The sequence below is a fragment of the Chinchilla lanigera genome, unplaced genomic scaffold, assembly GCF_000276665.1.
Source record: "Chinchilla lanigera isolate Chin_1 unplaced genomic scaffold, ChiLan1.0 scaffold00054, whole genome shotgun sequence".
Taxonomy (NCBI): Eukaryota; Metazoa; Chordata; class Mammalia; order Rodentia; family Chinchillidae; genus Chinchilla; species Chinchilla lanigera.
Genome location: NW_004955455.1, coordinates 4292233 through 4314510, shown reverse-complemented (window position 1 = coordinate 4314510; position 22278 = coordinate 4292233). Strand labels below are relative to the sequence as shown.

Sequence of the window (22278 nt, the reverse complement as noted above, 5' to 3'; positions counted from 1 at the left end):
GTCAAATTACTTAATTTCTCTGGAACTTTATTTCCTTGTGGCAGAATGAAAGCAGATCTAGCTTAGAACCATATTTCAGGGCTCATTCAGTGTTTATCCAAGCATGTGTTTATCTGGAGAGGTAGTATAATATGGTGGTTAAGCACTGGACTCTTCTGAAGCCAAACTACCTAGGATCACATAACAGTCAGCAGTTCACTTGTCATACGACCTTGTACAAGTTGTGTGCCTTAGTTTCCCCATTTATAAACTAGAGATGATAACTGTACCTACTTCCTAGGATTATTTCAAGGATTAAATAAGCCATATCTGTAAAGTACTTGAAACATTTTCTAAGACATGTTTCATTGTATATAATAAAGCATGTTTGATTTTTAAAAATATTAGTTGAGTGTGATGCAACTGTAGCACTCTGAGAGGCTGAGGCAGGAGGATTTCAGCTTCAAGCCCAGTCTGGACAATTTATCAACTTAGTGAGATACTGTCTCAAAATTTAAAAAAAATTTTAAAGGCTAAAGATGTAGTTCAATGCAAAAGCCTCAGTTCAATGCCCAGTACCACATAAATAAACAAATAAATAGAAATAAAAATCTTATATTAATGTTCAATCTCCTCACTTTCCTCCAGTCTCCCAGTTGCTTCCTTACACTTCTTTTCCTGTCATTTTTTGCCCCTGCCATTTTGGTGTTATTAGGGATTCTGTCCTAGGAGCTCTTTTTTTTTAATGTTTAGACACACTTCCAGGACTAAAACTACACTCCCACTCTTTCAACTGTTATTTCTATTCCAGAGATATCTATCTATCTTTCTGTCTGTCTCTGTATCTACCTACCTATGTCTCTCTCCAGCCCAGGTTACTCTTGGGAGCTGCTGATACATACCTCTAACTGTCCACTAGATAGATCTAGTTTGATGTCCTCAGTACAGCCAAATGTGAATTCTTTTCCCCAAAAACCTATGTATGTTCACTAAATAAACGAATGACATCATCAAACACCTAATTGCTCAAGCCTAGGACATATGACTTAACCTTGACCTCTTCTTTATTTCCCTGTCCAATTACCTTACTATTTCTCGAATGTGTGTCCACCTCTTACTTTATCTGTACTGTTGTTTTCTCTGCTTTAGATTACACCAGCCACATTTTTTGCCTGGACCACTGCAACCACCAGCCTGCCTATCACGGTCTTACCCTTCTCCATGTGTTCTTTGTGCTGCAGCCAGAGCTTTCTTTCTAAATTACAAGCTTAATTATGTATTGTTCTCCAGACTGAAATACTTCAATGGTTCCCCACTACCCTCAGAATAAAATCCACATTCCCTGCCATGGCTTCAAGGGTTGGCTCATGCCTCCCTGGCCTCACCTCTAATCATATTCTGTGCAGTTTTATGCACTCGCTGTTCTCATCTAGTTTAATTACCCCAAAGGACGATATTCCCCCTGGCTGAAACACGTTTTATTCCTTATTCTTACTCATCTCTTGGACATGGCTTCGTATGATTTTCTCAAAGAATGATTTCCTAGTTTCCACTATCACTGCTACCACGTCCAGATTATGTGCTCATTTCAATATAGACTGTGCCAGAGTTGCCTTTATGTGTCCAACTACCCACTATGAACTAACCTGAGGGCAAAGGTGTATCTGGCCAGCAAAGGTTTCTGCTAGGTGCAGTTCAGGGGGTTTTAGTATATACAAAGCTACGTAACTATTAACACTCTCTAATTGCAAACATTTTTATCACCCCTAAAAAATAACACAAAACAACCTATGCCATTAGCATTCACTCCCATTCTCTCCTCTCAGCCCTTGGCAACCACTAATATACTTTTCATGTCTATGGATTTGCTTATTTTCAGTTCTTATAGAAATTGAATTATATGAGATTTTTTTTTTATCTCTTGTTTAGTTCATTCTTGAGCCCTCAACATCATCACAGTACTGGAATAAAGTAGGTGCTCAATAATAATTTGCTGACCCAAATGGAGAAGCACTATAGAAACAAAGAAGAATTAAGGGTCTAGAAAAGAATCACAAAATTTTAGAGGAAAGAGGAACTTTAAATGTCATCTAGTCCAAATATCTAATTTACTAGATGAGGAAATAAAAGTCCAAGGAAAGCATTGATTTACCCAGGGTCAGCCAGCCACTTAGCAGCAGAATTGAGACTTAAAAATGCAAGAAGTTTAACTCACAGTGCAACAGTTTTTCTAGACTGACTCTCCAAAATAAAACGTCCTTTCGATTCCTCTAACATGATGTGCTACAAGTGCCTCTCTACTTGTTGGGCTGACTTGTTTGCTTGTTCTTAACCATGATAAGATCTTTTTCTGGTGTTCTAGACTAAGCTTGCTTTAGGAAGGTAAAAAGACCCAAATTGTTTTTTCAAAATAACAAGGCCCATTTCAACCTCTAACTATTCTTTTGCTACTGTTGTTTTTCCGTTTGAGCAAGTGTTTTGGGGAGCTCTCCTATTCAAGTACAAACCCTGCTTAATTTTGAAAGCTCACCAGGAGACAGCCCCAGGAGATATGACTTCAGAGATCATGCACTCTCAGAGAATAGCTTTATTTTTTTCCCCATCGGTTTGTCCTGATTCAAAATCTAAAAGCTAGAGGAGCTTTTATAACTATAGATTTTAAGAATAGAGCTCTCACTTTCAAATGTCTTTTGCTTATGCATTTACTTGCATATTGAATCCACAAACACCTGAAACTTCAGAGCGCATCAATATCATTCACTCTAATGTTTGATATGTCCTCTCTGTGACACTGTAACAAGGATTATGATCTTTCTAAAAAGAGGCAAGAATTCCATGTGGTTTCTGAAAAAAAATTCACTCCAGGCTTACCTCTTGACTTATATCTCAAATGTTCTGTTTTAAATGGTGGTACAATTACCTTTTTTTTTTTTCAACCCTTTCTAGGTATGAATCCAAAATTTAGATAAAGATTAACTGGATGCTGTTTTCTTAAGACCTAAGCCACCCTTTCTACCTTGGGGGAGGCAGGGCATGCCAAGTGAAGCAAAAGCCAAAGTCTATGTTCGTTCAAAGTTAATAGTCTTTGAATCACTATGGTTCTCTACCCATCTTTCCCAATCTTCCAAAACCATATTTTTCACAAGAAAATTTCATTTCTATCAAGTGAATAATATCCAATAGCTGAATTCTGAAATGCAACTAGATGACCTTCCTTACATATGTATGATAGGAAAGGTGACTACCCAAAGACAGTGCATGTCAGCATAAGTGGGTTCAAAAGATTCAGAAAGCTGGAAGAGGGCAGAGATATCCTCTACCACTAATCCAACCCCTTCATTAAAAAAAAAAGGGAAGCCAATTCAAGGGAAAAAGAATAATCTTTTTAACAAGTGGTGCTCAAATAACAGAAAGGGGGAAGGGAAAGAAGGGAGAAATGAAGGAAAAGAGAGAAAGAAAAGCATCTCAACCCTACATATCATGCCATATAAATATTAATTCATAATGGATCATACATTTAAATGTAAAACATAAAACTATAAAGAAAAGGAAAGTGAAGCTCAGCAAGGAATTTCATTTACCAGAGTTCCCCTGTTACTTAAACCTTTCACAGAGCTTGCATCAATAAATTATTATTCACTGCTTTAACAAATTCCATTTGGCCCTGATAATTCCACTACTCTCTGCTCACTCAGGGAAAGTGGTTTCCAGTGCATTAATTGGGAATTTGTTCATGCTGTTTTGATTTTTAAATATCTTTTTCATGCTAATTCAGTGATTCATTCATTCAACATTTACCAGGCAACTACAATGTGCCAGGCATTGTGCAGGATTATAAAATGTAAAATATGGTTCCCGTCTCAAGAGATTTATGGTCCAATGAAGAAGAAATTAGATTATCATCCTAATGAGATTTAAAACCCATGTAAGGGCAAGAACCATGCTTTTACTTCATTCTCACCAAGTGAGCAAAAGATGGATAGCACAACCCGCCCAGTGGCTGAACACATTATGGTGACTGGCTAATCTTGAGTTTCAAGACACTCCCTGCTTTGTAATACTTAAGGGAACTAAAGTCCACAAAGATTAAATGGCAAATCCTTCGTAAGGTAGAAGGGGAGCCCACGTCATCCCAGGGGGACTCAGCGCCACTTCTCTTGTCTCTTGGTCTGTACCAGGTATTGATTATGGCAGAATACGTCAATGGCTGCAGAAAACCCGACCCAGGTAATACAAACCCCAAAGGCTCCACATACAACTCTTTCCAGTACACAGATGCCTGCCTGACAATCCTCCTGACAAACCAGCTGGCAGCTAAACATGGCTGCGTCTATCTCATCAAGCTTGACTCCTCCATTTCCACAAAACTAAATCTTAAAGCTACCTAGCTTTTATTCTGTTTTGTTGGTTGGTTGGTGTGTGTAAAATTGGGCGGGGTGGGGTGGGGATATCTAGAGCCTCCCCTGGGTCTTCCTCAGCCTCAGGTTTTTCCCTTTTCCCCAATATACTTTTGACCCTGGCAAAAATACTTTCAAACTAATCCTAAAGTATCAAGTAAAAAGAAAAGAAAAAAATAACTCCTAACCTGAAGACCAAAGAACCAACAACACCCAAACGCCCTTTCCTCCAGAGATCTCACCTCTGGACAGCGCTCACCTCGGCTGGTCGACGCCTTGTTCTCACCAGAACCCAACGGACTTTTCCAACTGCCACGGGGCTCATGAATAATCAAGGAGCCCTTCCTGGGCGGGGCCAGATACCTCTTATGAATAATTCATTATGTCTCCAAGGATAGCCCGGGGTGGCTGGCCTCGCTGTTGGGACTCATGAATATGCAAAGAGCGAGCAGCAGTTGGGAGGCCCCAGGCGTGCCCTGCTTCCAGTCCGCCTCCCTCGCACCTCTCCCACCCTGGCGAGGGTTCCAGCTGCGCCGCTGGGCCAGAGGGACCTGCGTCGGGGCTCGCGGCCCACTTGGGAACTAGGGGAAGCAAAGCCAGGGGCATCCCTGTCTGGGCAGCTTATAGATGAGGACAACCCGCTCGTGGGCTTCCTCAGAAGGCTCTTGCCGGCCGAGATGAGCCCCTGAAGACCCGCGGAGCTAGGGCGGACCAGGTGGTCCCAGGGAGACCCGAGGCCAGTGCAGGGCGTTGTGGGGGAGGGGAGGCTAGAACCTGAAGGGCCCCGGCGTCACCAGAGGGCGAGTTCCGGTCCAGAGGACAGAGCTTTGCAGGGCTCCAGGGCATCTCCCACCTCTCCCCTACTCGTGGGCCCGTTACACCGCAAACATGAGTATATTCTTCTCTTGCGCCTGTTTCAGTCCCTTCGCAGAGACAAGCCCGGGGAGCAGCCCCTTGTGTATGTCCTCTGATTCTTTCCCACGTGTCTGAGTACAGATTTAGTGCCTTGTGAAGCTTTTTAAAGGTTCCTGAAGTTCCCCAAACCTCTCCAATGGGATTCCAGGAGAGTGGATGAAAGAATGGGCCGCTTGACACCTGTTCTTTAGTTCCTGCAGGGAAAGAAAAAAATACATATATTCAAAGTAGTGACAACTCGAGTTTAGAATATAATGCCTAAAACCACGATTTGGGCTGCAAAACTCCTTTAGTGTGGGTTTTCTCAGCCTCAGCAATAATATTTTACACCCACCCCACCCCCGCCCAAGTCGGCACAATCAAAACTGTCTCTGAGGATTGGGGGTGTAGCTCAACAGTAGGATGCTTGCCTAGCACATGTAAGGCTCTGGGTTTTTTCTCCAGTACTGTCAACTGTCCAAAAAATAAACAAAAAACCCGTCTCCATACTTTGCCAAATATCCCCTGAGGGGCAAAATCACTTCCAGTTGAGTGCTGCTTTGATCACATACTTTCCAAAAGTAACTGCTTTTTAAGTTCCAGCCACACAGATGGTCTTTTGAACCAGCTCTTTCCAGCCTCAGCTTTAACCTGCTCCCCTATCTGGATCACCAGCCCCTCTGTCCTGGCTGTCCTAGTTGTCATCTGCCACTAGTTTGACCTCTGTCAACTGCCCCCGGATCCAAAGACCTTCCCCTTCTGCCCTTTACTAAGGGCAGTCCATCCCACTCACAAGCACTTACTCTCTCTTACTTTTTATTGTTTTCTTCCTTCACAAAATTTCCTCAATCTGGATTTCATTGCTTTGTTCACCTGTTCTTTCTGCACCACCAGACTGTGAATAAGCTTCACCAGAGGCCTACCCTGGCTGAGTTACCAACCCAAGATCCCCAGGACTCCTCTCAGTGCCTGGCACACACTGGGCACTCAGTAAACATTTGTGGGCTGAAACAATAAATTACCTCTCTTTCTCCCAGTTGCTTCTCAGGAGTTTCTTGTACTATTTTCCCTGCTCCTTTCTCTCTAGGCCCCTTGTGACTTCTGTTTAGAACCCGGATGGACAAATGAGCATCCCTCCTTGTCTCTATACTACCATATGGATAAACCTCTCACCTTTCCCACTGGGTTATCAATTCCTTGAGGGAAAGAGCTGTTAATTTTACTTCTATTATGTTCACTGAAGGTATTCAAATAGATAATTAATTGAACTAATCAATGACTTAAGGAAAAATGTTCAACAACTAAAAATGAGTAGTGCTGGGGGGGGGGCGCTTTAGAAATCATCAAAGACTGTTCCTTTACAAATGAGAGTTTAAGTAATTTGCTCAAGGTCCCTAAGCTTGTTAAGAGACTAAGTCACAAGCGCAGCCCATGGTCTCACATCTCTCATCTCAAGGAGCTTTCTTGTCTCCAGCCAGGCTATTTCCTGATTACTTTTCTGTGAACCCGATTTACAACTCAAACATAGAAATCCCAAGCCAAAGACTTGCTTCTTGTCAACTTTTGAGCTTGTACTCTTTGGTTAAATCCAGCCCTGGGGATAATAGCCTAATGAACTCAAATGTGTGATATGAAATTCAAACAATTTTTCTGCTATTGCTGTAGTTATTGGTTTTTGGTTTTGTTTTTGTTTGTTAGTTGGTTTGGGGTTTTTTGTTTGTTTTTTTGAGACAGGGTCTCACTATGTAGTGCAGGTTGACCATGAACTCACTTTGTAGCCCAGCCTGGCCTCAATCTCCCAACAGTCCTCCTGCCTCAGCCTCCTGAGTGCTGGGATTTTAGATGTGTGCCACTATCCCTGGCTTGGGGTAAGTGTATTTATGAATGTGATTCTGAAGTCCTAGAATTTGCAGTACAAACTATTGTACTTGTACCTTGGTTCATAAGTTTAATTCTTTTCACGATTTTTGTGGCAAATCAGAGAATAAGAAATAAAACCATGTAGAGAGCTGAGGTTTTGAATGAGGCCTGTGTATGTAAACTGACTATATTGATAACTTCTTTAGGCTATATTTAAGGGAAAAAAAGCAAGATAAAATGTTGCCAACTTGATACAGCTTCTGAAATTTATCTATCCTTTGGCAGTCAAACAGAATCCAGTCAATATGAAGTAAGCTCCCAACTATGAGGTCTGAACATAAACTAGTGCTGCTTCTGCCCACACACTGTCAACCTACAAAATAAAATTCCCTGTGTAGGTGGCAATTTATTGTGGCCTTCATGCCCCCTTAGAGTTGAACATCAATTTCTACCTCCTTTAGATTGGTCTTTTCTGTCCGGCAGAGGATCTCCATGTGGGTTGTGTGCTTCTGGGAAAGTCTAAGGTTTAATGAACTGAAACGGGAAATGACAGAGGCTGTAAGTGACAGGCTGCTGCTTGCATAAGTGCCCAGACTAAGAAATGGTGTCAAGGAAGATACCGAATTCTCAAACATCATAGAAATGTTGTTTGGCTACTCGGTTGTATGTTCTGCTGAATATGTAGTTCTGGTGACATGTAAAATGATATTATATTTCTTAATAATTATCACTTAACAGAAAAAGTTCAAAAGAAATAGATTTTAAACTGATTTCCCATGATTGCTACATGGAACATCTGCACAGAGATCTAAGACAATATGCTCAAAATTCACCATATTACTAACCGCCCATATATTGAGGGCTTTACTTTGCACATTTTCTTAGTGCTTGAAAAATGACAGTTATCAAAAATGAACTCCTGAGACCATACTGCAGCTTCAGCTCTATGGAAGCATTTTTCTTTCTTTAATTTTTAGTAACCAAATGATTAATTAAATGTGTAAACATTAATGATCTCTGAGAGGTCCCTAATTTAAGGCAGAATTCTTATCATAAACCAAATACCACAATACAAGAAATATGAAGCAAGGATTTCTAACATCTCTTCTAATAAAACAACCAAACAAAAACAAATTTCCTTCATAACAATGTGTTGTAGTTTGGGGTTTTGCAAGGGGAACAATATAATACAGGACACATATTTTATAAGATTATTTATAATAGTCACCCACAGAATCATATACAAAGAGAGTAGAGGAAATCTGTCCACACACTAAAAACCAAAGAATGCAGTTGAGAGGCCTGGATCCCACAATAATGTCCTGCGTGAATCCAGCTGAGGACCTAGAGCCCATAACAATGCCTCCCACGAGTCCAACTGGAGGCCTAGAGCCCATGACAATATCTCATGCAGGCCTGTTGCACAGATCTGTGCTGGGAAGGCCCAAAGGTCAGTGGTGGAATCTAGAAAGTCTGTGCCAGCAGGATGAAGGATCTGTGCTAGCAGGCTGAGGGATATGAACTGTAGCCAGGAAGCAATGCTCAAAATAAGAACCAGAGCTCCCCCAAAAAGTACCACAGCCATCCTCAGGAACAGTGAGGTCTCCAGCTCCTCTGATGATGAGGAAAGCGGAGTTCCCATCAGGAAAGCCAGTGCGACAAGCTTCTCCAGGAGACTGAGAAGTGCACCATCTCCCCCTCCAGAGCCAGGAAGCAATGCTGAAAGTGAGGACCAGAGCTCCCCCAAAGTGAACCCAAGCCATTCTCAGCGACAAGGCCCCGAGGTCCTTGGAAGATGAGAACAGCCAAGTTCATCAGGAAAGCCAGCATGATGAGCTCCTCCAAGAGAACCAACAGCTCCTTATAGCTTCTAACAGCTCCCCACAGCCTCTCTTCTTCTCCAGTTCTGCCTCTGATGCTTTTGGCAACAATCCTCAGGTGGGCCTCTCATATCCATCGCTGCAATGATTCAGTTCAGCTGGGTGTTACAAGCTGACCACTAGTTGTCAATCCACCACACAAGAGAAAGGTTTTTTGTTTTTTTTGTTTTTTGGTTTTTTTTTGGTTTTTCTCCGGTACCGGGAACCGAACTCACGACCTTGCGCTTGCCAGGCAGGCGCTTTTGCTGCTGAGCTAAATCCCCAGCCCCGAGAAAGGTTAAATAGCTGGACAGTGTAAGACCTTGTAGAAAAATCAGCTACCTGGCTTTGAACAATGGAAGGGAAAAAGAGAATTGCAAGAAGGCATCATTTAGAGGTTTGCAGGAACTTACACATAAGGAAGCTCTCCTCCTTTCAGGAAGGCAGATTTTTGTGGAAGCCACATTCTTAAAGGTTCAAGGGACTATGATAACCTCAGTCACAGAAAATTTCACTGCCTTAAAAGACACTGGGAGAATCAAGTGTCTCTACTTATCACTAACTTGTGGACAACACCCCTTTTTGTTGAAGGGTATATAGACATAAGCCATGTTCAGTAAATACATGTTAAAAGAATACTTATGTCAGTGGAAGAATCCTAAATACTACCCAAGTGATTGACTGGGGTATGTTCAAATTAACAGCAAAATGGTAGAAGCAACCCAAATGTCCACTGATTGATAGATATATAGAAAAACGGCAACATAAAACAATATTACTCAGCTATAAAAAGGAGTATATGTGACAACATACATGAGTATTATACTAAGTGCAAGAAAATAGGCACAAAAGCCATATTTTTGTGAAGCCATATTTTATAGGAAGTATTCAGAACAGGAAGTCCATAGAGACAGAAAGTAAAGGAGTGGTTGATAGCACCTAAGAGAAGCCATTCTCAGCGACAAGCACCGAAGCCATTCCTTCCTTAAAGGAATTTAAAGGCTTCGGTGCCATTCTTGCCAATCTTCCAAGGAAACAGGATTGATCCTTAAAAAGAAACGTTGCAACTCCCACTTCTGTCAACCATTTTATTATTTTTTTCATTCATCCTGCATTGAAACCATTATCTTTTCATGTGTTAACTTTTTATTCTAGTGTATATACTGAATATATATTTATATTTTTATATTTATTTTATTGATGTATGCATAAAATTTACCACTTTATCTGGGCATGGAGGCACATGCCTATAATCCCAGCACTGGGGAGGCTGAGGCAGGAAAAGTTCAAGGCCAGCTTGGGCTGCATACCATAGTGAGTTCAAAAAAATTTTTTTTACACTTTAAGGTGTGCTAGTCACTATTTAATATATTCACACAGTTGAGCAACCATCATCACTACTTAATTCTGTAAAATTTTCACTACCCCTAAAAGAAACCTATGCTTACTAGCAGTCATTTCTCATTTCTCCCTCTCTTAGGTGCTATCAACCACTCCTTTACTTTCTGTCTCTATGGACTTCCTGTTCTGAATACTTCCTATAAAATATGACTTCACAAAAATATGGCTTTTGTGCCTGTTTTCTTGCACTTAGTATAATACTCATGTATGCTGTCACATATACTCCTTTTTATAGCTGAATAATATTGTTTTATGTTGCCGTTTTTCTATATACCTATCAATCAACGGATGTTTGGGTTGCTTCTACCATTTTGCTATTAAGGATAACCTGTTATGCACCTTCATGTACAAGTTTTTGTGTGTTTTCTTTTTTTCTTTTTTTGTTTTTTTGAAACAGGGCCTCGCTATGCAGTTCAGGCTGGCCTTGAGCTCACTTTGTAGCCCAGGCTGGTCTTGAACTTGTAACAAATTCAAGACTCCTGCCTCAGCCACCCGAGTGTTAGGATTACAGGCGTGCGCCACCACACCTGGCCTAAATTTTTGTGTAGATAGATCTTTTCTTCATTTCTTTTGGATTTATACTAGGAGTAGACTTGCTGGATCATATGGTAACTCTTTGTTTAACTTTTTTAGGAACTACCAAACTGAAAAGCACTTTTAAACTGGGTGGTTTATCTTTTTCTTGTTGCATTGTAAGAGTTTTTTTATAAATTCTGGACACAAGGGTCTTATCAGATACATGGTTTTCAAATATTTCCTCCCATCCTGTGGGTTGTCTTCACTTTCTTGATGGTATCCTTTTGTCACCAGAAAATGTCACTGGACAGGGTCCGAGGAGATACTTGAAGCTGAGATAGTAGACCTAACCCACACTAAACATAGAATGGGCTCACAGGTTTGCTGACTGCAGTCATAGAAAAACAATTTTTGGGACACATCAGTAGAGGAATGGTTTTTTAGGCAGAAATTTTAGTACATACTTAAAGAAGTATGGTGTAAGCCCCCAAGAGAGAGGCACATTATTTCCTGGGAGAAGGAGCATTTATCCTTCTCTTGAAGGGGTAGAAACACTGGGAAAAGGTGGCCCAGCCCCTGAGAAGGGTACTAGCCCATTTTTCAGATATGGTCACAGTTGGTTTGTTGTTTGTTTTTTTTTAAATAGGGAATTTCAACATTTTTTGGATTCTCTCAACCTGTCACTTTATCTTAGGATCAGATTCCTGCACTTTACTTTCTCAATTAAGCCAATTTACAGACTTTCAGTATTCCTGAGGAATTTTGAGTGTAGTGGGTCTGGAGCCTATAATTTAAGGAAGGAAAGCTGATATGGATCACTTTGGATAATTGTGGCTGAGTCTCAGAAGCTGCAGACTTCCTAAAAGTACAATTTTAAGATACGATTTTCCTTGTCTCGTTTCTACATACCTGTTACTTCTTCTGCCCTACCTCACTTTGTTTTTATTTTTTTTTTATTTTTTTATTTTTTTTTTTTTTGGTTTTTCTCCGGTACCAGGAACCGAACTCACGACCTTGCGCTTGCCAGGCAAGCGCTTTGCCGCTGAGCTAAATCCCCAGCCCCCTACCTCACTTTGAAGCATAAATATTTTTATTCATTTGCTTCTTTGTTTTTGTAGCGCTGAGGATCAAACTCAGGGCTTGGTATGCTAGGCAAGCACTGATCACTGAGCTACACTCCCAGCCCCAAAGGTTTTAATTCTGATGAAGTCCTCACATCATGCATTCCTTTTTGGTCTGTAATTTTTCTTTCTTTCTTTTTTTTTTTTTTTTGTACCAGGAATCAAACTCACGACCTTGCGCTTGCCAGGCAGGCGCTGTGCTGCTGAGCTATATCCCCGGCTGGTCTGTAATTTTTCTATTGAGAAAGCCACTGATACTCTTACAGAACTTTGTATGTGATGAGTTGCTTTTTTCTTGTTGCTTTCAACATTCTTTCCTTGACTTTCACTTTTGTCTTGATTTTGCTTTTGTTTTTTGAGGCAGACTCTTGCTATATAGCCCAGGTTGTCCTTGAACTCACTATGTAGCCTAGGCTGGCCTCCAACTCAGCCATCCTCCTGCCTCAGCCTCCCGAATGCTGGGATTACAGGTGTGCACACTTTCCCTTTTGCTTGATTATGACAACTCTGGTACAGATTTACTTGAAGTCCTTTGGGCCTTCTTCAATTTGAATGTCCATTTTTCTTTTCAGATTTGGAAAGTTTAGGCCATTATTTATTTCTCTTTTCCCTCCAGGAGTTCCATAACCCATGTATTCATCTGTTTGATAGTTTTCTATAATTCTCTTAAGGTTTCTTCACTTTTATCCATTCATTTTTCTTTTTTGTTCCTCTGTCTTGATCATTTTAAATTACTTGTCTTTGAATTTACTGAGTCTTCTGCTTAATAAAATCTGCTATTAAACTCCTCTAGTAAAATTTTCACTTTAGTTATCATAGTCTTCCATGCTAAAATTTCTGTTTGATCCTTTTTTATAGTTTCTATGTCTATGTTAATATTGCCATTTTATTCACGCACTGTTATTCTAGTTTCCTTTAGTTGTCTTTGTCCTCTTATAGCTTGTTTGAGCTCCTTTAAGATAATTCTTTTCAATTTTTTGTCAGGTGACTAAATGGATCTCTGTTTCTTTAGGATCCATTTCTGGAGTTTTGAGTCCTTTGAGCCACATTTTCCTGGTTCTTCATCAGCCTTCTCATTTTCTGCTGGGATATGGGCATTTGAAAAAACAAACACTTCTTCTGGTATTTACAGACCTTCACCAATGAACCAAATTAAAGATAGTGTGGGCCTCCCAAATCTTTTCTGGGGTGCATTTCTCTGAGCTTATACATGCAATTTTCCAGTTAGAAAGTTTTTTCAGGTACTCTTAATTTTCTATCCTCCCTGGCATTTGTCTGTAATACTGCAGGTTCTCTGGTCTTCCCAAAACCACCACCTGGGCTAGTGATGGCAAACCTGTGATACATGTGCCACAGCAGGCATGCAGAACCCTCCCTGTTGGCATGTGAGCCAAGGCACCCCGATCTTGAAAGCAGGCAGCTGAAATATTTCCCAAATCTAAAAATGCATGTAGAAAAGTATGCAACATTTGCAGACAAGCCATCAGGAAATCTACAAGGAATTTTCTAGCATTGTAGCAGCTGCAGAAGAGAATTTAGTAACAGATTTTTGCAGTTTGGTAAGGTGGAAACAACCCTGTGTTATTTCTCCAGCCAAATTTTAAGAACTTGATCTTTTCTGCTTACCTTTGTTAGGTTTTGGAAATCTGGAAATGGGAGCTATTGGAATTTTAAGAAAGCTCTATCTGGAAAAATGAATTCTATCACTTACAGGCAACGCTTGTGAAAGTAGAGATGATAGAGTGTGAAAGGATGACAAAGGACAGCACAGTTATTCTTTTGTTTTGTTTTGTTTTGTTTTGTTTTTCTCCAGTACCAGGAATCAAACTCATGACCTTGCACTTGCCAGGCAGGTGCTGTACCACTGAACTAAATCCCCAGCCCCCTTTTCAGTTATTTCCTTTTATTCTTTCTTTCTTTTTTTTTTTTTTTTTTACAGCATAGTTAGTAGTTCTGAAAATCCTTAAAGTTTGGAATTCTCTGCCAAATAATTTTAAGTCAATGAAAGCACTTGGTACTGCTTTCCTTACTTTGTTTGGATCATCTTATGCTCGTGAGCGGCTGTTTTCTGCTGTGAATTATATCAATTCTGATACAAGAAACAGACTAACAGATGACTTGATCTGTGTATTTCTCTCAAGCGAATGCCAAGTATAAGCTAAGGTTTGACAAACTATCAGCATGCATACAACAGCAAAGATCACATTAATTATGCAAAAGCACACCAAATGCAAACTTTTACCTTTCAATACTTGCCGTTTGTATCATTTGAAAGCTGATACTGTGTTTTTCTTTTAAGACAAAAGATGTTAATGTATGAGCTATTTTTTCTAAGTGAAAACCTCAGCGTTCAGGTTTAATTACAGTGTTGGCACTTTGCAATAAATAAGTGGGTTTTGGGTTGCTGTTTGGCACTCGGTCTCTGGAAGGTTTGCCATCACAGACCTAGACTCTCCTTTGTTCTCCGTTATCCAAGGTCTGCAGAGGGATCCAAGAGGTATCTCTCTGCACTCAAAGTCAGAGCGGTTGATGAGCAAGTTTTGAGTGACCCAAACTTGATGAATTAATTTTTAATTAAATAGAATACATCCAGATTTTAAAGACAGGATATATGAATAGGTATATATTTATCTGTGTATATGAGGGTGTATAACACTCCCAAAATTTATATCTTATATTTTACGTGCATGCATTTTTTCCAGGTAAAAGTTTCACAGCTTTCATGAGATTATCAAACATCCCACCACTCAAAAAGTTTTAAGAATCTAGAGTGAGGCCACAAGCTGGTGGAAAAGGAAGCCATAGAGTTTATTCCCATATGGAGACACCGACTCAACCACAATATATAGTTCAAAAATCTAAGGGAACTCCAAACCAGTTAGAAAGTCACAGTAACCAGGCAAGTAAGTGTAAAGACAAGAACTACTGCACTGAAACCAAGAAGCTATGGGTTTTGTATGTGATACCTCTCCACCTAAGGACTTAGGCCAGCTTAGTGTGATCAGAAAAAGATGCCCAGTGCTTGGCTGTTCTTTTGGGAGGGAAAGAGAAGAGTGGACTATATGTCCAATGTTCCGGCTTTCTGGGGGAACTTCCAAAGCACTGGTTTCTGTCTTGTCTGACTTTGAGTCAGCTTCATAGCTGGGCATATCTTATCTGGTAAGTGTGTTTGTATACCAGAGGCCTTGAGCTACATTTTCTCAGTTTGGCCTTATAGATTATGCAAACTGTGATTTAGAGCAAAGACCTATTTTTGACTTCTATGTGGCTGAAAATAACTAAGGTAATTTATAGAGAAGGTACATGCCCATGTGTTTGACCTCTAGTAAAAATACTGGACACTGAGGCTCAAGTGAGCTTCCCTGGGTAGGGGCACTTTGCATATCATTGCTGAGAAATTAAGTACTATCTGCGAGATGAACAGAGGACAAGGAGAGGCTTGTGTCTGATTTCTCCTGGGTTTTACCCTGTGTATCTTTTCCCCTTGATGATTCTAATTTGTATTCCTTTTGTTATAATAAACCATAACTGAGTACAACAGCTTTTTCCAAATCCTATGAATCCTTCTAATAAATTACTGAATCTTGGGTACAATTGACCCACAGTTCAAACCATTCATGTTGAGTTAGCCCCTCTGCCAAACCCACTGCAATAATTAGGCCACATGTCTTTCGGTACTTAGAGCATAAATTCATTTCTAACAAACTTCAGTGAATTCCTATCATTTGCTAAGCACTAAGGCATTTGCAGGGATTCAGAGGTAAAAAGAAGTTCATGCCTTGGGCTGCAACCTTAGCATAGACCTCTCCAGCCCTCTAAATCTAAGTGATAAAAATCATATATATATATATAGGCAGTATTCCTTTTTTTTCTTGTTGCTTCTAATTTCTCTCATTTAACACATTTTTCTATGACCCCCCAGTGGATGCTTAAACAGAAACAGTGCGTAGTGCTGAAGCCTATACTTTTTTTCCCCTCGCTAATGAGGACTGAACCAAGAGCCCCACGCATGCTGGACAAGTGCCCTATCGCTGAGCTGCCTCCCCAGGTGAATCTCATAATTTAATGCATTTTCCATCTTAACTAAATACAGTGGTACCTCAGTTCGCAAACGTGATTCTTTCCCCAATTTGGGTCACAAACTGAGTTGGATGAGAACCTAATCAAATTCAATGTTTAGGTTCAAGGTTGACCTGATGGGGAAATTATCATGCATTATAGTCATTACTTTTGTAATAGCAAAACTAAAATGAATTTATTTTCCTGTCTTCACAATTTTTACAGATAGAAGAGTCAGACTTACTATATAGAGCTTAGCAATTATCAACATATGATTTTCTCCTTTACTTTTGAAGTCAAGAACTCCTATCTTTGTGCTGAAGGTAATCACTTTATGGCATATCTTTGTCATATCCAAATTGCTGGTATTACTGCTATGCTTTGAGGCTATTAAGTAACATAAGGATCACTTAAACAGAAGCACTATGCAACAAAAACATAAGCCACTATGATATGACAAGTTAATCTGATAAATAAGATGCCTATTAAGTGATTAAGACATGGGTAGCACATAAAACAGGGGTAACTCTGGACAAAGGGATGATTCATGTCCCCAGAAAAATGGAGCAGATGGTGCAAGATTTCATCACACTGCTCAGAATGATGTGCAACTTACAACTTATGAGTTGTTTATTTCTGGAATTTTCCACTTAATAGTTTCAAACCACAGTTGACCATTGAAAGTGAAACTACATAAAGCAAGGACTAGTATAAATCTTATTCTTCTGCATTCTATATGAGGCCATACTTAAAGAGAGTAACTTTGTAAGGTAATGGCTATCTCTGATTTTTGAAGTTAGTTTGAGAAGCATAAAGAGGTTTATTAGGCAGAATTTAAAGTATACACTCAAAGAAAATAGAGTGTGGGCCCTCAAGAGAAATATCTTGGATTTAGTTTTTACAAGTCGGGTCTATTGAGGTATTTATAAAATGTACCCATTATAAATACATAGCTATGTTAGTTTTGACAAATTGATATATTTATGTAACTTCTGTCACATCATAACATAGAACATTTCTATCACACTTAAAAATTCCATTTCTTGCTGGGCGCATGCCTGTAATCCCAGCACTCGGGAGGCTGAGGCAGGAGGATTGCTGTGAGTTCAAGGCTAACCTGGACTACAAAGTGAGTTCAAGGCCAGCCTGAACTCGTAGTGAAACCTTGTCTCAAAAAGAAAAAAATTTCCATTCCTTTATGGTCAATTCTTTTTTCTCCACCTCCAGTTCCTGGAAGCCTCTGATCTGTTTTATGACACAATATTTTTTTTTCCTTTTCAGTACATCGTATAAATGGAGTTATAGGATATGAATTCTTTTGTGTCCTCCTTTTTTAACTCAATACATTGTTTTTTGAGAAGCATTCATGTTGTTACATGTTTCAGTAGTTTGTTCCTTCATTGTTGAATAGTATCCTATTGTACACATGTGCCACAATTTGTTTGATGTTATGGCTTATATCTAGATCCCCCCTCCAGCCTCATGCACATGTAGGTGGGGCTTTTGGGAAGTGACTGGATCATGGGTGTGTGATACTGGGTAGTGGGTGTGTGTTACTGGGTTAGTTCACTGATTGGTTTAGCATAGTTCTGGGTACGGGTGATGGATTTACCAAAAAAGGGAAGACCCAGCCTTGGGCGTGGATGGCACCAGTCAGTAGGCTTGTAGCTTAGATGGAATAAAAAGAGAGAGAAGGAAGTCACTCCGCTGGCTGCCTACCATGCCATGAACTGTTTCTCTTCTCCCATGTCCCTCTGCATGCTTTCCTGCATTAGAGTCTGCTGACGGTGGACTGAAACATCTATGAACTGTGAGCTAAAATAAGCCTTTTCTCCTTTAACTTGTGGGTATCAGGTATTTTGTCCTAGTGATGAGAAAGTAACTAAGACGTGTGAGTTGTTTCCAGCTTAGGGGTATCATGAATTAAATGTGAAAATTCACTTTTAGGTGCTAAGTGGGTATGTTTTCATTTTTCTTAGATATATACTTAAAAGTAAGATTGCTGCATTATATGGAAGAGTATATATATGAGATTCCTAATTTTTTTCCAAATGGTCTTACCATTTTATATTATTATTAGCAATATATCAGATTTTCAGTTGTCATTCATCCTTACCTCTATTTAGCGTTGTCAATATTTTTTAATTTTAGCCATCTACTAAGTGTATAGTGATACGTTCCTGTAGTTTTAATTGGTATTTGCCTAGTGAATAGTAAAGTTGAGCATCTTTTCATGTTTCTTATTCTTTTTTTGCAAGGTATATGTTCAGATTTCTTATCCATTTGTTATTTGGGGTATTTATTTTATCATGGAACTTTAGGCGTTCTTTACATGTTCTGGATACAAGAACTTGATTCTAAATGTGTTTTACAACTATTATTTCCCAGTCTGTGGCTTATATTTTCATTTTCTTGAGGGTCTTTTGATGCACAGTTTCTAATTTTGAGGAAGTCCAATTTACTAATGTTGTTACCGGCTAACATTTTGTTTTGTTTTTGCAGTATTGGGGATTGAACGTAGGACCTTGAACATACTAGGCAAGCATTGTACCTACATTCCTAGCTTGATGGTCATTGTTTTCTCTCCTGAGAAGTCTTTGCCTAACTCAAGGTCAGAAAATCGGTTTCCCTTCTGTCTTAATCGCTTTCCTCGTCGCTGAGACACATTACCCTACACCCACAATTCAATGGAGGAAAGGTTTATTCTGGCTCCCGTTTGAGAAGTTGCAGTCCTCGCATGGTAGGCAGCAAGGTGCAAGAGCCTGGGCAGAGGAAAACTGCTCATGTCCTGGTGATCCAGAAGCAGGGAGAGGGGAGGAGCCTGGGAGGGAGAGATTCCCTCCGGGTCATGCCCCCAGGGACACACCTCTTCCAACCTGGCCCTGCCTCCCGACAGCAAATCACCTAGAGCCGCCAGGACCCAATCGCCTTCCAGAAGCCCCGTCTTTGAACACATGAAGTTTGAGGGGAACATTCTAGACCCAAATCATAACAGCTTATAAGTAATTACACTTTTAGCACTCATATTTTGCTCAGTGACCCATGTTAAATTAATTTTTGTCTAGGATATAAGTTAAGGGTTGAGGTTTATTTTCACACCTATTGGATAGCCTGTTGTTCTAGCACCATTTATTCAAAAGACTTTCCTTTCTCCCACTGAATTTTTTTTTTCTTTTTTTTTGTCTTTTTGAGACAGGGTCTCCCTATGCAATTCAGGCTGACCTTGAGCTCACTTTGTAGCCCAGGCTGGTCTTGAACTTGTAAAGATCCTCCTGCCTCAGCCTCCAGAGTGCTGGGATTACAGACGTGTGCCACCATGCAGGAGTCCCATTGAATTACACCGCCACCTTTGTAGAAAACTAATGAGCTTTGCATGTGCGACTTACAACTCTCATTTAACACATTTTTCTATGACCACCCCCCAATGGATGCTTAAACAGAAACAGAGCATAGTGCTGAAGTCCATACTTTTGAGGAACTGAGTCTGTTTCTGGCTTTTAGATCCAGTTCCATTAATCCATATGTGTATCTTTATGCTTTTTCTAATCTTAATTACCATAACTTTATCCTAAGTCCTAAAAATATGGTAGTTTGGTTTCTCCGATTTCATTCTTTTTTTTTTTTTTTTTTTTAGATTGTTTTGGTTTTTCTGGGTTCTTTGCTTTCCATACTAATTTTCGAATCAACTTGTCAATCTGTACAAAATCATCTGCTGGGATTCGGGGGTGTTGACTGGGTTTTCATTGGATCTCTAGATCAATTGGGAAGAATTAATGTCTTAACAGTTACAGAGTCTTTTAATCTATGAACTTGGAGTATCCACCTGTGTATTTAAATCATCTTTAATTTCTCTCAGCAATATTTTGTGGTTTTCATTATGCAGGTTTTACACATGTTCTATTTAATTAATCTCTAGATATTTCATGTTGATTGATGCCTTGTAAATGTGATTTTTTTTAAATTTCAACTTTCAGTAATTCATTGCTAGTATAGAGAAATACAATGGATTTTTTATATTTATTACTTGGTATGTTTTTATGTTTAAATGAAGCTGATACACTGGATTCTGGGTATCCTGAGATTGTCAAAAGCTTCAGTGTTTCCTGTCCAATTCTTTAAATTTTGTGTTCTTTGACTTAATATTATTTTAAAATATATATGCCTACCTTATTTAATAAATACAGAAACATTTTTATAATACTTAATATTTGACAAGTACAGCCCTCTTAAATTATTGGGGCTATTATTGTCCCAATTTAGAGATGAGGAAATGGAGCCATAGAAATTTAAATTATTTGCCAAGGTCATTCAGCTACATCTCTTTTTTTTTTTTTTTTTGGTTTTTCTCCGGTACCAGGAACCGAACTCATGACCTTGCGCTTGCCAGGCAGGCGCTTTGCCACTGAGCTAAATCCCCAGCCTCATTCAGCTAATAAGTGGTTGGAACTGATATTTGACCCTGGGCTTCTTTTTGAGAAATCAGCAGCTTTCAAATCTTTTAGTCTCCAGACATCTTGATATCTTTTTTTTTTTTCTTAGTATTAAGGATTAGACCTAAGCCCTTTGCACTGAGCTATACCCCCAGCCCTTTCTAAATTTTATTTTGAGAGAATATCTCATTAAGTCACTAAGTTGCCCAGGCTAGAATCAAACTTATAATCTGTCTGCCTCAGCCTCTCAGATTGTTGGGGTTACAAGTGTGTACCACAATACCTGGCACCTTTATATTTTTAACAGTGACTAAGCCAGAGTACATTATGGGTATACAAAGGAAGTAAAATACAAAAAATAAATCTTAACAAGACATCAAGGTTTATTATAAAGTTAAAAATTAAAATAAAGTACTTTGCAAAAAAAATTAAAATGAAAGTCTGGTGCACATGGTGGCACATGCCTGTAATCCCAGCACTTGTGAGGCTGAGGCAGGAGGATCACTGTGAGTTCTAGGCCAGCTTGGGCTACATAGCTAGTCTGAACTATACAGCAACACCCCGTCTCAAAAAAAAAAAAAATAGAGTACTTCTGAAGCTAGGATAGACAAACAGAACACTGGAACAGAAGAAATTGTCTAGCACTACATCTTCAAGTACAGTTATCCCATACCATTCCCAAGAGATATGTTCCAAGACCCCCAATGAATGTCTGAAACTGTAGATAGTCCTCAATCTGATATAGTCCTCAATCTGATATAGTCCCCAAGTTAATGGTGGTTCAGCCTACAACATTTTGCTTATACGATAGTGCAAAATAATATGCGTTCAGTAGAAATCATAGCTTAAATTTTAACCTTTTCCTGGAATAGAGATTGCATGACAGCACTGTGTCTCTGAATGCTAGGCATTAGAACTGAACCCCAGCTCCCAGCCAGCCACATAATCACAAGGATAAACAATGATACTATGCAGTATACTATGTATTAAGCTACGCTGTTTGGTAGGTTAGGTGTATTAAATACGTTTTTTACTTTTACCTTCGATGGTTTTATAAGGGCATAACCCCATTGTGAATCAAGGAGCATCAGTACTGTTTTTTTTCCTGTATGCCCTACAATATTGCCACATCTGTCATTCCATCTTTATGCTCTGGTACCTTCTTTGCACCATCCCTCTTCTGCTTTGAGGCTGTTATTAACACAAGTACTTTGACAGTGCAACAGTGGTCTGCTGAGACAGCTGCTAATGGATTGGAGAGTATACAACATTGATACACTGGACAAAGGGATGATTCGTGTTCTGCACAAGATGGAATGGGATGGTGCAAGATTTCACGCCACTACTCAGAATGATATTAAACATTATTAATTGAAAACTTATTGTTTATGTCTAGAATCTTACGTTTAATATTTTTAGACTGAAGCTGAGTGCAGAGAACTGAAACCAGGGAAATCAAAATCACAGACTTCTTGATTTACATCAAAGATGCCTTTGTAATTACCTAGGGAGAGATAGTAGTTTGATACATACTGCTGGAACAATGGTATGAATAGGGAAAATCAGAAACCCTGATCCTTAATTTAAACTACACAAAAAAATTGTTTTTAAGTGTGTTCAGGACCTATATTCAAAAACTAAAACAATTAAACATCCAAATAAAAAATAGGCAAATATTTTCACGATATTGGGTTGGAGTAGGTAAAAATAGTTTAATTTTATCACAAAATTAACTAAACTGCAAAAGAAAATTGATAAATTG

General features: G+C 39.4%; 1 protein-coding gene and 1 long non-coding RNA gene across 6 annotated transcripts in view; one reads left to right on the top strand and one right to left on the bottom strand.

The window, feature by feature from the left end:
* Positions 1–5114, bottom strand: part of Hormad2 (HORMA domain containing 2) — a 153536-nt gene extending 148422 nt beyond the window's left edge. Inside the window, exon 1 of one of the 5 annotated variants that reach the window (XM_005396242.2) lies at positions 4565–5114. The gene's annotated coding sequence lies outside the window, so the exon portion shown is untranslated. The remainder of the gene's footprint in view (positions 1–4564) is intronic. The other 4 variants (XM_005396241.2, XM_005396240.2, XM_005396243.2 and 1 more) reach the window with 4 other exon arrangements.
* Positions 5115–5150: 36 nt separating this feature from the next.
* Positions 5151–21885, top strand: LOC102016779. Its single transcript, XR_262828.2, has 3 exons — positions 5151–5334; positions 15950–16075; positions 21735–21885. It is a non-coding gene; the product is annotated as an uncharacterized LOC102016779 (long non-coding RNA).
* Positions 21886–22278: the final 393 nt, after the last annotated feature.